The sequence below is a fragment of the Carlito syrichta genome, unplaced genomic scaffold (genome assembly GCF_000164805.1).
Source record: "Carlito syrichta isolate Samal-C Ts95f unplaced genomic scaffold, Tarsius_syrichta-2.0.1 Scaffold315456, whole genome shotgun sequence".
NCBI classification, from domain to species: Eukaryota; Metazoa; Chordata; class Mammalia; order Primates; family Tarsiidae; genus Carlito; species Carlito syrichta.
The window spans coordinates 272,027-277,508 of record NW_007259552.1 but is presented as its reverse complement, the minus strand read 5'-3'; positions in this window follow the sequence as shown (position 1 = coordinate 277,508).

Here is a 5,482-nt window from a genome sequence, read left to right as displayed (position 1 = left end):
CCATGCCCAGCTAATTTTTTGATTTATTGTAGAGATGAGGTCTCGCCAAGTTGTCCAGGTTGGTCTTGAACCCGTGAGCTCAGGCAATTCATTCGTCTCGACCTTTCAAAGACCTGGGATGACAGGCTGAGCCACCGCCGGCTCCATGCTAGTTTTTAATTAATCGTCCTAACACTTAAGTGTTGCTCAGAAACCCACACGTATTAATACTTCCTCTTAGTTTACAAAATGCCGTGGCATGTATTTTCTCTGTGAAGCTTCTGGTTGGGATGAAGCTGCTCTCCACTTGTTTGTCATTTCTCCAAGTCTATGAGACTGTATCATTCCAGAGATTTCCTGTGTGGTTGCTGGACATGTTAGAAATGCAGATTCTCCAGCCGGGCTCGGTGGCTCAGCCTGTAATCCCGCGCCTTTGGGAGGCTGAGATGTGGATTGCCTGAGCCCGCGGGTTCGAGACCCGCCTGGGCAGCGAGACCTCATCTCTACAATAAATCAAAAAATCAGCCAGGCATGGTAGCACATGCCTGTAATTCCGGCTACTTGGAAGGTTGAGGCGGAAGGATCGCCAGAGCCCAGCAGGTCGAGGCTGCGGTGGCCGGGAGCGGCCACTGCACTCCAGTCTGGGTAACAGAGTGAGACTCCAACTCAAAAAAAAAAAAAAAAAGAAATGCAGATTCTCAGACCTAACCAGGACCCACTGAACCGCACTCAAGTTAGAGAACCACTGCACCAGGGATTGCAAATTGGGCATTTAAAAATTGTAACTCTTTACTTAATTGCAGGAATTCTGTGAGAAGTTTTTCCTCATCAACTAGGTTGCCCTGAATTGCAATTTGTAAAGGAAAGGCAGGATGATCCATTTTCAGTATTAGGTATTAGTGCCCTGATTACCTCCAAGAGTGACCAATTAGGTTTTTGTGTGGTTTGGCTTTCTTCATCATGAATTCATGGTTTGTATTCAGCACTTCAGTAAGAGTCATTGTTTGACCCTTAAACAGGAGCCCCTTCCCATAGACTCTCATGCTCCCTGCAGCTTTGGTGACTTTCCTTGATTGCTGGCTCTGATCACCATTTCAGCTCATCTTGAACCTGCCCCCACCCAGAATTAGCAATTCCAAGAGGCCCTGGTTTCTTCCGGTGGGGAGTGGCATTGGAGCCACAATCTAGGTGCATGGTGTGTCCACTGCTACTGCGCAGACCAAGAATGGTGAGAGACAGGTCTGGCTCTGCCACCAAGCTGCAGGGCTATGGTGCAACCATAATTCACTGCAGCCTCGGTCTCCTGGGCTTAAGGGATCCTCCCACCTCAGCCTCCTGAACAGGTAGGACTGTAGGGCATGAGTCACCATGTCCCGCTAATTTAAAAAAAAGGATTTTGGAGAGATGAGGTCTCACTGTGTTGCTCAGTCTGGTCTTGAACTCCTGGCCTCAGGTGATCTTTCTGCCTCAGTCTCCCAGTTTTGGTATTACAAGCGTGAGCCATGTGCCTTGCAAGGAAATGTGTATTTTTGAAAAGAACAAAGGATTTTACACTTACATTTCTATTTCAAGTTTAATATAGGGGTTTTTACCTCTGATTTTATTCCTTTTTTGTTCTCAGAAAACTTTTTTTTGAGATAGGATCTCGCACTGCCACCCAGGCTGGAGTGCCGCGGCATGATGCCGGTTCACTGCAGCCTCAATTTCCTGGGCTCAAAGCAATCCTTCAGCCTTCCAACTAATTGAGACTACAGGCACACACCACCATGCCCAGCTAATTTTTGTGTTTTTTGTAGGACAAGGCCTCACTATGTCGCTGGTCTTGAATTCCTGGGCTCAAGTGATTCTCTAGTCGCAGCCTACCAGAATGCTGGTTTTACAGTCATGGGCCTCTGCATCTGGCCCTCATAAAAATCTTAGTTTTAACATTAACATAACTCATTATTAGTTTTAACCCACACGATGTTTGTTGTTTTTTTTTTGTTTTTGAGTTGGAGTCTCACTCTGTCGCTCAGGGTGGAATGCAGTGGCACGCTCTCGGCCAAGTTGCCCGGGCAGGTCTCCAACCCGCGGGCTCAGGCAATTCACTCACCTCAGCCTCCCAAAGTGCTGGGATTACAGGCTGAGCCACTGAGTCCAGCAACCCACACTTCAAAGGATTAATGCCACTATGACTAGTAAAGAGATTAGGATTTCTTAGTGGCTCCACTTGTCTTTAGACCATAGTTCACTACATTTGCACACCCCAATTACAATGTTCTAATTTCCTGTAGGATTGTCACCCATTTCATGTACAATTGGGTTGTAGGGGCTCCTGATGCTGCACGACTCAGCCAGTCCCAGGCCACCCCGATTTGTACTGGCTTTCGATGCCACAAGCACCTGGACTGCCTGGGGGCTTTCTCGGTGGTAGCAGTGTGGCCTGGACCAGGCTGGGAGTGCCTGCAGTGGACACCCCTGACCCTGTGGAACACAAGCTGGTGGAGGAACACACCAGCTCCCTTGCCCTGCAAGTGTGACAGACTCCGTGAGCATAAGCCCGGCTGCCACTCCCACTTCCTGTCCACCCTGCTACGGATCACTTCCACATTCCTGCCTCAGAGTTGGTGTCGGGAATCCAATCCAAGGCAGGTAGGTTCATTCATTTCAGATTCTGTTTTTCTATTTCAGGGATTGTCTTTAAAAACTGCAATAAATCAAAAAGTCAGTCGGGCGTGGTAGCACATGCCTGTAATTCCGGCTGCTTGGAAGGCTGAGGTGGAAGGATGGCCGGAGCCCAGCAGGTTGAGGCTGCGGTGGCCGGGAGCGGCCACTGCACTCCAGTCGGGGCGGCAGAGTGAGATGAGACTCCAACTCAAAAACAAACAAACAAAAACAAACAAACAAAAAACTCTGTTAACATGTACAACATTGACATGACTTCTAAGCCCAAAGTATTACTTCCTAGTTGGTCTCACTTCCACTATTGTCCTTGTCCTCCATGGCAGCCACTTCAGTTTTTATCTTTCTTGTTTTAAGAAAAAGAAAGTAACTATGCATTTACATTGCATCACATACACTGCTCTGCCCTGCATCCACCGCTCTTCTCCCTTCTTCCAGGACTCAGCTCCCCACTGCATGAATCAGCGTACCTCATCCCCTACCGATGGACATCCACATTGTTTCCAGTATCACAAATGCTATGATGACACACTGTGCATAAAGCCGTTTCATTTCTTTGCGAGTTCCTTTGAGGTAGATTGCTAGAACTGCTTGGTCAAAGGGCAAATGCATATGTAGCTTTGTTAGATGTTGCCAAATTCTTTTCCACAGATGCTGTAACATTCTGCATTCCCGCCAGCAACGTATGAGTTCATGTATCCCACAGCTTCATAAAGGAAGTACGAGGGTACACTTCTGAACGTCTGCCAATCACGTAGGTGAGAAACTATCTTAGTTTCATCTCTTGGTTAGTGTTTTTTACAGCTTTTTTGCAGTGCAATTAGCAGAAGATAATAAACATTCCATCCACGAGTTTCATCCTGCCCCTTCGCCATGGCCTCCCACTCCCACCCTGTCTACAGGGAACCACTGACCTACTTTCTGTCATCATACATTAGTTTGCATTCTCTAGACTTTATGTAGTGGAATTGCACAGTATCTACTCTTTTTATCTGGCTTCTCTTACTCAGCAGAATGACTCTGAGGCTCATTCACACTGCTGCGTGTGCCATACGTTCAATCCTTTTCACAGCTGAGGCGTGTTTTATTTTTTACATGGTGGTGGTGGTTCCTGTATGTGATGTGTTGTTTTTCTCTAGCCAGCAAAACAGCAACAGACTATTTCAAAAAGAAAAAGAGCTACATGTAATATACAAATATATATTACTTATATAAATATGTGAAAAAGCTAAATATAATATATAAATATATATTTACGCCGGGCATGGCAGCTCACACCTGTAATCCCAGAACTTTGGGAGGCCGAAGTGAGAGGACTGCCTGAGTCCATGGGTTCGAGACCAGCCTGGGCAACTTGGTGAGACCTTGTCTCTACAATAAAACAAAAAATTAGCCAGGTGTGGGGGCGTGTATCTGTAGTTCCAGCTACTTGGAAATCTGAGGCAGAAGGATCACCTGAGTCCAGCAGGTTGAGGCTGTGGTGGCTGTCCATGTGCCACTGCACTTTAGCCTGGGTGACAGAGTAAGACTCCAACTCAAAAAAAAAAAAAATGTATATTTATATAAATATGTGAAAAAGCGAAATGTAATAGATAACTAACTCAAACTTCTTGATCATTTCTGGTAGCTTGGTAGACTTCTATTAATCTTTTATGGTGTCATTTCTAGTAAAGGACCTAAACAGATGCTGGCTCTGTGTTTACCACACCTAGATGTTTCTAAGCAATTTTTTTTTTTTTTTGAGTGGAAGTCTCACTGTCGCCCGGGCTGGAGTTCAGTGGTATACTCACGGCCACCACAGCCTCAACCTGCTAGGCTCACGTGATCTTTCTGCCTCAGCCTTCCAAGTAGCTGGAACTATAGGCACGCGCTACCACGCCTGGCTTATTATTTATTTATTTATTGTAGAGACAAGGTCTCACCAAGTTGCCCAGGCTGGTCTTGAATCCCTGGGCTTAGGCAATCCTCTCACCTCAGCCTCCCAAAGTGCTGGGACTACAAGCTTGAGCCACCATGCCCAGCCTTCTACCTGATTTTAAAGCCCCCCCATTACTCCGTTTTAATGTCGTTTACATCCTAACCTTCTCCAAAATCTAGCCCAACACCAGGCACAAAGAAATAAATAAGGAATTCAACACCTGAAGAACACAGCTATTGCTGAGCATTGGATATGAAGGAAAGCATACTGTCTGTCCCTACACTCTGGCCTCTGTGTGGTTCCTTCCCAGGTGAATGCCTGCAGTGGCTATGGTTTTCAAATGCAAAGTTAACACAAGGCAGCCTGCCTTGCCTTAGGAAAAGTTTTTCTCCTTTTTTTTTGAGTTGGAGTCTCACTCTGTCACCCAGACTGGAGTGCAGAGGCTGCTCCTGGCCACTGCAGCCTCGACCTGCTGGGCTCCAGAGATCCTTCCACCTCAGCCTTCTGAGTAGGAATTACAGGCATGTGCTACCACGCCCGGCTGATTTTTTGATTTATTGTAGAGATGAGGTCTCGCCAAGTTGCCCAGGCAGGTCTCGAACCCGGGAGCTCAGACAATCCACTCATCTCAGCCTCCCGAAGTGCAGGATTACAGGCTGAGCCACCGAGCCCAGCTGGAAAAGTTTTTCTTACCAAAAGACACTTAGAGAACACCTCCGATGTAAAGGACTCATTTACTCCCATGTCAGTTCATTTGGTGTTGGTTATTTCAGTAACCGAGGACACATGCTCACTCACCTAGTTAACCATCTGCTAAGGACAAGGAGGAAATGTCAGTTTTCTTCATCTGCTGTCAAGCACCAAACTTTTTTTTAGCTAAAGTCAAACAGTGTAATGTTTTAAATGGATTTAGAAATAAAAGTC